We start from the raw sequence: 12,471 nt of genomic DNA, 5'->3' as shown, positions 1-12,471 counted from the left end.
GCTGTACAATGGTTTCAACTTGCACCTGAGCAACACGATTATGTTGACAGAAACACAATACTGTGAATGGTGGAAATCTGAATTAAAATCAGAAAGTGCTGCAAATATTCTGATCAATGGTCACTCACCTGAAACGTTAACTCTGCTTCTCTCTCCACAGATGCTGCCAGACCAGCTGAGTATTACCAGCATTTCTTATTATTATTTCAGATTTCCAGCATCTGCAGTATTTTGCTTTTATTTTAGAGTTTAGCAGCTAACTGATCCTTTTTGCTTACTGGGCAGAACTATGCAGTCGAGTGACGCAGAAAACTGTACGAAGAACAATGTTTTTAACGGGCCCACAATTTCGAAGTTTAAGGAGGACAAAATACACAGCAATGTATGCATATAGTAAAGAGCTGTAAGTTTCAGGTCGATGTTACCTGAACAGAGGTGAGACAGAGAATACCCAACCCGTCTCACCTTTAGATTCCTGACCAAGATAGACCGACAAGGTACAAACTCAAGTTATGTGACCATGTCAGAGAGTTTATTAGGCTTAACCAAGATGTACAAAGTTAATACTTAACAATGGTAATAGATATTCAGTAACACACAACACCCGTTCTTGTTTCTGTGCTTGCTGCCGCACGGACTTCTCTCCTTCTTCATCCCTTGCTGTGTTTTTTTGACTATATTCTATCTTCTCCTTTTAAGTACCAACGATCTTCTGTTGACCCCTCTCTAAGTGTGCTGACGATGTCCTGTAACAGCCTTTCTTTTATCCTTCTTGTGGTGCAAGGATGTTACCATATTAGTTTTGAATTGTTCCAAGTGTCCTAATTGGTCCAGGTTGAAATCATTGTTTGACACTAGTTAGTTAATGGTTGAATCTACACACAGTACAGATGTTTCCCGATTCTTTCTATTTTAGCAAGGATCCTAAAGGTTACATTCTTGCTGATCCCAGACATTTTTTTCTTTAATTCTGCCTTTATCTCATCTCTCTCCATGCAAGGAGTGCTGGTGACTCTCCCATTGTTCTCACAAAAAGGTTTAAACAAAGTATAGCCTTGAAAACACATTTCATAATAAAGCAAGCAACAGATCAAACAGACTTCAATATATTGATGTACAAAGCATATCACTAATCCTATTATTTTAGCTGTCCTTATTTGTCACAAACGTAAAATATGTCACGGTCCATCGCGCCCACATTGTGGATTCTCCTCCAGCTACATGACTTGCCTTTTTTTTGCCTATGGCTACGTGCATCTTCCACACTGACACATCTCTCAACATGACATTTTAACATAGTTCAGAGAAGATGACCGTCATGCTTCACAATCCAACCTTAACATTGCAGTTCTTGCATAAATGTAAGCCATGAAAATACTCTAAACTTTATACAGCTGTGAGCAGTGTTCAGGTGATACAGAAAATCTGGTGCGTTGGGCAGAGACAATCAGTTAATCTATCAAAGTCTCTTGAAGTTATGCTCCTATCTATACTACTTACAACACAACTATTCTTATGCTATTGAAAAGCTTGGATAGATGGCTCTGGATTGTGTTATCTAAGTAGGTGGTTGTTCTCCTTCCAGCAATGTGGATTGAGGGGAGATCTGATGCAGGTGTAGGTAAGTTATACAGGGATAACCCGTTCCCATTAGTTGATGGTACAAGGACCAGGAGACACAGATTGATGGTTTTGGGAAAGAGATGCTGGGAAATGTGAGGAAGCACCTCTTGCTTTACCTGCTCCATTGCAACTGCAATGTCTGTCCACAAGTGTGGTGGAAGCAGAGACAATCAATGATTTCAATAGGAAATTGGAGTAACACTTGAAGGAAACAAACTTGCTCCAGGGTGACGCCAATCAAGCGGGAGAATGAATCTGATTGGATGATAAGAATATTTTATCAATTTCAATTCTGTCAAAGCTTTGACATTTTTTTCGTTTGTAAAATACTGCAACATAAAGTAAACCTTCAATTTAAGTTTGCGATGGCTGGGAATCGAACCCAGGTCCACTGGTTGGAAGGCAGCTTTGCTCACCACTATACCACCATCGCTTACTGTACTGTGCTGATCCAGCGTTTTGATTAATAGAATGCTGTACAATGGTTTCAACTTGCACCTGAGCAACACGATTATGTGAACAGAAACACAATACTGTGAATGCTGGAAATCTGAAATAAAATCAGAAAGTGCTGCAAATTATTCTGATCAATGGTCATTCACCTGAAACGTTAACTCTGCTTCTCTCTCCACAGATGCTGCCAGACCTGCTGAGTATTTCCAGCATTTCTTATTATTATTTCAGATTTCCAGCATCTGCAGTATTTTGCTTTTATTTTAGAGTTTAGTAGCGAACTGATCCTTTTTGCTTACTGGGCAGAACTATGCAGTGGAGTGACGCAGAAAACTGTACGAAGAACAATGTTTTTAACGGGCCCACAATTTCGAAGTTTAAGGAGGACAAAATACACAGCAATGTATGCATATAGTAAAGAGCTGTAAGTTTCAGGTCGATGTTACCTGAACAGAGGTGAGACAGAGAATACCCAACCCGTCTCACCTTTAGATTCCTGACCAAGATAGAACGACAAGGTACAAACTCAAGTTATGTGGCCATGTCAGAGAGTTTATTAGGCTTAACCAAGATGTACAAAGTTAATACTTAACAATGGTAATAGATATTCAGTAACACACAACACCCGTTCTTGTTTCTGTGCTTGCTGCCGCACGGACTTCTCTCCTTCTTCATCCCTTGCTGTGTTTTTTTGACTATATTCTAGCTTCTCCTTTTAAGTACCAACGATCTTCTGTTGACCCCTCTCTAAGTGTGCTGACGATGTCCTGTAACACCCTTTCTTTTATCCTTCTTGTGGTGCAAGGATGTTACCATATTAGTTTTGAATTGTTCCAAGTGTCCTAATTGGTCCAGGTTGACATCATTGTTTGACACTAGTTAGTTAATGGTTGAATCTACACACAGTACAGATGTTTCCCGATTCTTTCTATTTTAGCAAGGATCCTAAAGGTTACATTCTTGCTGATCCCAGACATTTTTTTCTTTAATTCTGCCTTAATCTCATCTCTCTCCATGCAAGGAGTGCTGGTGACTCTCCCATTGTTCTCACAAAAAGGTTTAAACAAAGTATAGCCTTGAAAACACATTTCATAATAAAGCAAGCAACAGATCAAACAGACTTCAATATATTGATGTACAAAGCATATCATTAATCCTCTTATTTTAGCTGTCCTTATTTGTCACAAACGTAAAATATGTCACGGTCCATCGCGCCCACTTTGTGGATTCTCCTCCAGCTACATGACTTGCCTTTTTTTTGCCTATGGCTACGTGCATCTTTCACACTGACACATCTCTCAACATGACATTTTAACATAGTTCAGAGAAGATGACCGTCATGCTTCACAATCCAACCTTAACATTGCAGTTCTTGCATAAATGTAAGCCATGAAAATACTCTAAACTTTATACAGCTGTGAGCAGTTTTCAGGTGATACAGAAAATATGGTGCGTTGGGCAGAGACAATCAGTTAATCTATCAAAGTCTCTTGAAGTTATGCTCCTATCGAGACTACTTACAACACAACTATTCTTTTGTTATTGAAAAGCTTGGATAGATGGCTCTGGATTGTGTTATCTAAGTAAGTGGTTGTTCTCCTTCCAGCAATGTGGATTGAGGGGAGATCTGATGCAGGTGTAGGTAAGTTAGACAAGGATAACCCGTTCCCATTAGTTGATGGTACAAGGACTAGGAGACAAAGATTGATGGTTTTGGGAAAGAGATGCAGCGAAATGTGAGGAAGCACTTTTTGCTTTACCTGCGACATTGCAACTGCAATGTCTGTCCACAAGTGTGGTGGAAGCAGAGACAATCAATGATTTCAATAGGAAATTGGAGAAACACTTGAAGGAAACAAACTTGCTCCAGGGTGACGCCAATCAAGCTGGACAATGAATCTGATTGGATGATAAGAATATTTTATCAATTTCAATTCTGTCAAAGCTTTGACATTTTTTCGTTTGTAAAATACTGTAACATAAAGTAAACCTGCAATTTAAGTTTGCGATGTCCGGGAATCGAACTCAGGTCAACTGCTTGGAAGGCAGCAATGCTCACCACTATACCACCATCGCTTACAGTACAGTGTTGGTCCAGCGTTTTGATTAATAGAATGCTGTACAATGGTTTCAACTTGCACCTGAGCAATACGATTATGTGAACAGAAACACAATACTGTGAATGCTGGAAATCTGAAATAAAATCAGAAAGTGCTGCAAATATTCTGATCAATGGTCACTCACCTGAAAAGTTAAATCTGCTTCTCTATCCACAGATGCTTCCAGACCTGCTGAGTATTTCCAGCATTTCTTTGTTTTTATTTCAGATTTCCAGCATCTGCAGTATTTTGCTTTTATTTTCGAGTTTAGTAGCGAACTGATCCTTTTTGCTTACTGGGCAGAACTATGCAGTGGAGTGACGCAGAAAACTGTACGAAGAACAATGTTTTTAACGGGCCCACAATTTCGAAGTTTAAGGAGGACAAAATACACAGCAATGTATGCATATAGTAAAGAGCTGTAGGTTTCAGCTCGATATTACCTGAATAGAGGTGAGACAGAGAATACCCAACCCGTCTCACCTTTAGATTCCTGACCAAGATGTACCGACAAGGTACAAACTCAATTTATGTGACCAAGTCAGAGAGTTTATTAGGCTTAACCAAGATGTACAAAGTTAATACTTAACAATGGTAATAGATATTCAGTAACACCCAACACCCGTTCTTGTTTCTGTGCTTGCTGCCGCACGGACTTCTCTCCTTCTTCATCCCTTGCTGTGTTTTTTCGACTGTATTCTATCTTCTCCTTTTAAGTACCAACGATCTTCTGTTGACCCCTCTCTAAGTGTGCTGACGATGTCCTGCAACACCCTTTCTTTTATCCTTCTTGTGGTGCAAGGATGTTACCATATTAGTTTTGAATTGTTCCAAGTGTCCTAATTGGTCCAGGTTGACATCATTGTTTGACACTAGTTAGTTAATGGTTGAATCTACACACAGTACAGATGTTTCCCGACTCTTTCTATTTTAGCAAGGATCCTAAAGGTTACATTCTTGCTGATCCCAGACATTTTTTTCTTTAATTCTGCCTTTATCTCATCTCTCTCCATGCAAGGAGTGCTGGTGACTCTCCCATTGTTCTCACAAAAAGGTTTAAACAAAGTATAGCCTTGAAAACACATTTCATAATAAAGCAAGCAACAGATCAAACAGACTTCAATATATTGATGTACAAAGCATATCATTAATCCTCTTATTTTAGCTGTCCTTATTTGTCACAAACGTAAAATATGTCACGGTCCATCGCGCCCACTTTGTGGATTCTCCTCCAGCTACATGACTTGCCTTTTTTTTGCCTATGGCTACGTGCATCTTCCACACTGACACATCTCTCAACATGACATTTTAACATAGTTCAGAGAAGATGACCGTCATGCTTCACAATCCAACCTTAACATTGCAGTTCTTGCATAAATGTAAGCCATGAAAATACTCTAAACTTTATACAGCTGTGAGCAGTTTTCAGGTGATACAGAAAATCTGGTGCGTTGGGCAGAGACAATCAGTTAATCTATCAAAGTCTCTTGATGTTATGCTCCTATCGAGACTACTTACAACACAACTATTCTTTTGTTATTGAAAAGCTTGGATAGATTGCTCTGGATTGTGTTATCTAAGTAAGTGGTTGTTCTCCTTCCAGCAATGTGGATTGAGGGGAGATCTGATGCAGGTGTAGGTAAGTTAGACAAGGATAACCCGTTCCCATTAGTTGATAGTACAAGGCCTAGGAGACACAGATTGATGGTTTTGGGAAAGAGATGCAGCGAAATGTGAGGAAGCACTTTTTGCTTTACCTGCGACATTGCAACTGCAATGTCTGTCCACAAGTGTGGTGGAAGCAGAGACAATCAATGATTTCAATAGGAAATTGGAGAAACACTTGAAGGAAACAAACTTGCTCCAGGGTGACGCCAATCAAGCGGGACAATGAATCTGATTGGATGATAAGAATATTTTATCAATTTCAATTCTGTCAAAGCTTTGACATTTTTTTCGTTTGTAAAATACTGCAACATAAAGTAAACCTGCAATTTAAGGTTGCGATGGCCGGGAATCGAGCTCAGGTCAACTGCTTGGAAGGCAGCTATGCTCACCACTATACCACCATCGCTTACAGTACAGTGCTGGTCCAGCGTTTTGATTAATAGAATGCTGTACAATGGTTTCAACTTGTACCTGAGCAATACGATTATGTTAACAGAGACACAATACTGTGAATGCTGGAAATCTGAAATAAAATCAGAAAGTGCTGCAAATATTCTGATCAATGGTCACTCACCTGAAAAGTTAACTCTGCTTCTCTATCCACAGATGCTGCCAGACCTGCTGAGTATTTCCAGCATTTCTTGTTTTTATTTCAGATTTCCAGCATCTGCAGTATTTTGCTTTTATTTTCGAGTTTAGTAGCGAACTGATCCTTTTTGCTTACTGGGCAGAACTATGCAGTGGAGTGATGCAGAAAACTGTACGAAGAACAATGTTTTTAACGGGCCCACAATTTCGAAGTTTAAGGAGGACAAAATACACAGCAATCTATGCATATAGTAAAGAGCTGTAAGTTTCAGCTAGATATTACCTGAACAGAGGTGAGACAGAGAATACCCAACCCGTCTCACCTTTAGATTCCTGACCAAGATAGACCTACAAGGTACAAACTCAAGTTATGTGACCAAGTCAGAGTGTTTATTAGGCTTAACTAAGATGTACAAAGTTAATACTTAACAATGGTAATGGATATGCAGTAACACACAACACCCGTTCTTGTTTCTGTGCTTGCTGCCGCACGGACTTCTCTCCTTCTTCATCCCTTGCTGTGTTTTTTTGACTATATTCTATCTTCTCCTTTTAAGTACCAACGATCTTCTGTTGACCCCTCCCTAAGTGTGCTGACGATGTCCTGTAACACCCTTTCTTTTATCCTTCTTGTGGTGCAAGGATGTTACCATATTAGTTTTGAATTGTTCCAAGTGTCCTAATTGGTCCAGGTTGACATCATTGTTTGACACTAGTTAGTTAATGTTTGAATCTACACACAGTACAGATGTTTCCCGACTCTTTCTATTTTAGCAAGGATCCTAAAGGTTACATTCTTGCTGATCCCAGACATTTTTTCTTTAATTCTGCCTTTATCTCATCTCTCTCCATGCAAGGAGTGCTGGTGTCTCTCCCATCGTTCTCACAAAAAGGTTGAAACAAATTGTAGCCTTGAAAACACATTTCATAATAAAGCAAGCAACAGATCAAACAGACTTCAATATATTGATGTACAAAGCATATCATTAATCCTATTATTTTAGCTGTCCTTATTTGTCACAAACGTAAAATATGTCACGGTCCATCGCGCCCACATTGTGGATTCTCCTCCAGCTACATGACTTGCCTTTTTTTTCCTTTGGCTACGTGCATCTTCCACACTGACACATCTCTCAACATGACATTTTAACATAGTTCAGTGAAGATGACCGTCATGCTTCACAATCCAACCTTGACATTGCAATTCTTGCATAAATGTAAGCTATGAAAATGATCTAAACTTTACTCAGCGGTGAGCAGTGTTCAGGTGATACAGAAAATCTGGTGCGTTGGGCAGAGACAATCAGTTAGTCTATCAAAGTCTCTTGATGTTATGCTCCTATCTATACTACTTACAACACAACTATTCTTTTGATATTGAAAAGCTTGGATAGATGGCTCTGGATTGTGTTATCTAAGTAAGTGGTTGTTCTCCTTCCAGCAATGTGGATTGAGGGGAGATCTGATGCAGGTGTAGGTAAGTTAGACAGGGATAACCCGTTCCCATTAGTTGATGGTACAAGGACTAGGAGACACAGATTGATGGTTTTGGGAAAGAGATGCAGGGAAATGTGAGGAAGCACTTTTTGCTTTACCTGCTCCATTGCAACTGTAATGTCTGTCCACAAGTGTGGTGGAAGCAGAGACAATCAATGATTTCAATAGGAAATTGGAGAAACACTTGAATGAAACAAACTTGCTCCAGGGCGACGTCGAACGAGCAGGAGAATGAATCTGATTGGATGATGAGAATATTTTATCAACTTCTATTCAGTAATGGCTTTGACATTTTTTTCCTTTGTAAAATACTGCAACATAAATTTGACCTGCGATTGGACATTGGGGTGACCAAGCACAACAGCTCCTTGCAGATCTCCACAATGTACTATAATAAAGCACCAAGCATACCGGCTCTTTTAAGATCCACTGACAGCCTCTCTGAAAGAATTGATTTACTGCAGTAATTTGAATACCAACTGCTAAAATTTCAGCTGGAGGTAATTTCGAGATCTCCGACAAGAACATTCATGGATCGGTTCGATCATTGTGTCAATTTTTATTTCCCTGCCTTAAAATAAATACCGGCCAACGATCTGTATTGTACCTGTCAGTTCCTGGTATGTGAATGTTGATTTTACTCTGTACCTGTCAGGTCCTGGTATGTGAATGTTGATTTCACTCTGTACCTGTCAGATCCTGGTATTTGAATGTTGATTTTACTCTGTACCTGTCAGTTCCTGGTATGTGAATGTTGATTTTACTCTTTACCTGTCAGTTCCTGGTATGTGAATGTTGATTTTACTCTGTACCTGTCAGTTCCTGGTATGTGAATGTTGATTTTACTCTGTACCTGTCAGTTCCTGGTATGTGAATGTTGATTTTACTCTGTACCTGTCAGTTCCTGGTATGTGAATGTTGATTTTACTCTTTACCTGTCAGTTCCTGGTATGTGAATGTTGATTTTTCTCTGTACCTGTCAGTTCCTGGTATGTGAATGTTGATTTTACTCTGTACCAGTCAGTTCCTGGTATGTGAATGTTGATTTTACTCAGTACCTGTCAGTTCCTGGTATGTGAATGCTTATTTTACTCTGTATCTGTCAGTTCCTTGTATGTGAATGTTGATTTTACTCTGTACCTTTCAGTTCCTGGTATGTGAATGTTGATTTTACTCTGTACCTGTCAGTTCCTGGTATGCGAATGTTGATTTTACTCTGTACCTGTCAGTTCCTGGTATCTGAATGTTGATTTTACTCTGTACCTTTCAGTTCCTGGTATGTGACTGTTGATTTTACTCTGTATCGGTCAGTTCCTGGTCTGTGAATGTTGATTTTACTCTGTACCTGTCAGTTCCTGGCATGTGAATGTTGATTTTACTCTGTACCTGTCAGTTCCTGGTACGTGAATGTTGATTTTACTCTGTACCTGTCAGTACCTAGTATGTGAATGTTGATTTTCCTCTGTACCTGTCAGTTCCTGGTCTGTGAATGTTGATTTTACTCTGTACCTGTCAGTTCCTGGTATGTGAATGTTGATTTTACTCTGTATCTGTAAGTTCCAGGTATGTGAATGTTGATTTTACTATGTACCTGTCAGTTCCTGGTCTGTGAATGTTGATTTTACTCTGTACCTGTCAGTTCCTGGTCTGTGAATGTTGATTTTACTCTGTACCTGTCAGGTCCTGGTCTGTGAATGTTGATTTTACTCTGTATCTGTCAGTTCCTGGTATGTGAATGTTGATTTTACTCTGTACCTGTCAGTTCCTGGTCTGTGAATGTTGATTTTACTCTGCACCTGTCAGTTCCTGGTATGTGAATGTTGATTTTACTCTGTACCTGTCAGTACCTGGTATGTGAATGTTGATTTTACTCTGTACCTGTCAGTTCCTGGTCTGTGAATGTTGATTTTACTCTGTACCTGTCAGTTCCTGGTATCTGAATGTTGATTTTACTCTGTACCTTTCAGTTCCTGGTATGTGAATGTTGATTTTACTCTGTACCTGTCAGTTCCTGGCATGTGAATGTTGATTTTACTCTGTACCTGTCAGTTCCTGGTATGTGAATGTTGATTTTACTCTGTACCTGTCAGTACCTAGTATGTGAATGTTGATTTTCCTCTGTACCTGTCAGTTCCTGGTCTGTGAATGTTGATTTTACTCTGTACCTGTCAGTTCCTGGTATGTGAATGTTGATTTTACTCTGTATCTGTAAGTTCCAGGTATGTGAATGTTGATTTTACTATGTACCTGTCAGTTCCTGGTCTGTGAATGTTGATTTTACTCTGTACCTGTCAGTTCCTGGTCTGTGATGTTGATTTTACTCTGTACCTGTCAGGTCCTGGTCTGTGAATGTTGATTTTACTCTGTATCTGTCAGTTCCTGGTATGTGAATGTTGATTTTACTCTGTACCTGTCAGTTCCTGGTCTGTGAATGTTGATTTTACTCTGCACCTGTCAGTTCCTGGTATGTGAATGTTGATTTTACTCTGTACCTTTCAGTACCTGGTATGTGAATGTTGATTTTACTCTGTACCTGTCAGTTCCTGGTCTGTGAATGTTGATTTTACTCTGTACCTGTCAGTTCCTGGTATGTGAATGTTGATTTTACTCTGTATCTGTCAGTTTGTGGTATGTGAATGTTGATTTTACTCTGTACCTGTCAATACCTGGTCTGTGAATGTTGATTTTACTCTGCACCTGACAGTTCCTGGTATGTGAATGTTGATTTTACTCTGTACCTTTCAGTTCCTGGTCTGTGAATGTTGATTTTAGTCTGGACCTGTCAATTCCTGGTGCGTGAATGTTGCTTTTACTCTGTACCTTTCAGTTCCTGGTATGTGAATGTTGATTTTACTCTGTACCTGTCAGTTCCTGGTATGTGAAGGTTAATTTTACTGTGTACCTGTCAGGTCCTGGTATGTGAATGTTGATTTTACTCTGTACCTGTCAGTTCCTGGTATGTGAATGTTGATTTTACTCTGTACCTGTCAGTTCCTGGTATGTGAATGTTGATTTTACTCTGTACCTGTCAGTTCCTGGTCTGTGAATGTTGATTTTACTCTGTACCGGTCAGTTCCTGGTATGTGAATGTTGATTTTACTCTGTACCTGTCAGTTCCTGGTAAGTGAATGTTGATTTTACTCTGTATCTGTCAGTTCCTGGTATGTGAATGTTGATTGTACTCTGTACCTGTCAGTTCCTGGTATGTGAATGTTGATTTTGCTCTGTACCTGTCAGTTCCTGGTATGTGAAGGTTGATTTTACTCTGTGTCTGTCAGTTCCTGGTATGTGAATGTTGATTTTAATCTGTACCCGTCAGTTCCTGGAATGTGAAGGTTGATGTTACTCTGTATCTGTCAGTTCCTGGTATGTGAATGTTGATTTTACTCTGTCCCTGTCAGTTCCTGGTATGTGAAGGTTGATTTTACTCTGTACCTGTCAGTTCCTGGGATGTGAATGTTGATTTTACTCTGTACCTGTCAGTTCCTGGTATGTGAAGGTTGATTTTACTCTGTACCTGTCAGTTTCTGGGATGTGAATGTTGATTTTACTCTGTACCTGTCAGTTTCTGGGATGTGAATGTTAATTTTACTCTGTACCAGTCAGTTCCTGGTATGTGAATGCTGATTTTACTCTGTACCTGTCAGTTCCTGGTATGTGAATGTTGATTTTACTCTGTACCTGTCAGTTCCTGGTCTGTGAATGTTGATTTTACTCTGTACCTGTCAGTTCCTGGTATGTGAATGTTGATTTTTCTCTGTATCTGTCAGTTTCTGGTATGTGAATGTTGATTTTACTCTGTACCTGTCAGTTCCTGGTATGTGAATGTTGATTTTACTCTGTACCTGTCAGTTCGTGGTATGTGAATGTTGATTTTACTCTGTACCTGTCAGTTCCTGGTATGTGAATGTTGATTTTACTCTGTACCTGTCAGTTCCTGGTATGTGAATGTTGATTTTACTCTGTACCTGTCAGTTCCTGGTCTGTGAATGTTGATTTTACACTGTACCTTTCAGTTCCTGGTCAGTGAATTTTGATTTTACTCTATACCTTTCAGTTCCTGGTCTGTGAATGTTGATTTTACTCTGTACCTGTCAGTTCCTGGTATGTGAATGTTGATTTTACTCTGTACCTGTCAGTTCCTGGTATGTGAATGTTGATTTTACTCTGTACCTGTCAGTTCCTGGCATGTGAATGTTGATTTTACTCTGTACCTGTCATTTCCTGGTATGTGAATGTTGATTTTAGTCTGTACCTGTCAGTTCCTGGTATTTGAATGTTGATTTTACTCTGTACCTGTCAGTTCCTGTAATGTGAATGTTGATTTTACTCTACACCTGTCAGTTCCTGGTATGTGAATGTTGATTTTACTCTGTACCTGTCAGTTCCTGGTATGTGAATGTTGATTTTACTCTGTACCTGTCAGTTCCTGGTATGTGAATGTTGATTTTACTCTGTACCTTTCAGTTCCTGGTATGTGAATGTTGATTTTACTCTGTCCCTGCCAGTTCCTGGTATGTGAATGTTGATTTTACTCGGATCC

The 12,471-nt window shown here is 39.5% G+C and overlaps 1 non-coding gene across 1 annotated transcript; it reads right to left on the bottom strand.

Annotated features, from left to right (window-relative positions):
- Positions 1–1,984: 1,984 nt before the first annotated feature.
- On the bottom strand, positions 1,985–2,056 carry trnag-ucc (transfer RNA glycine (anticodon UCC)). Its single transcript has one exon. It is a non-coding gene; the product is annotated as a tRNA-Gly (tRNA).
- Positions 2,057–12,471: the final 10,415 nt, after the last annotated feature.

Source organism: Heterodontus francisci, chromosome 45 (assembly GCF_036365525.1).
Source record: "Heterodontus francisci isolate sHetFra1 chromosome 45, sHetFra1.hap1, whole genome shotgun sequence".
Classification (NCBI taxonomy): domain Eukaryota; kingdom Metazoa; phylum Chordata; class Chondrichthyes; order Heterodontiformes; family Heterodontidae; genus Heterodontus; species Heterodontus francisci.
Note: the sequence above shows the minus strand (reverse complement) of the source record. Positions and strands in the feature narration are given on the sequence as shown.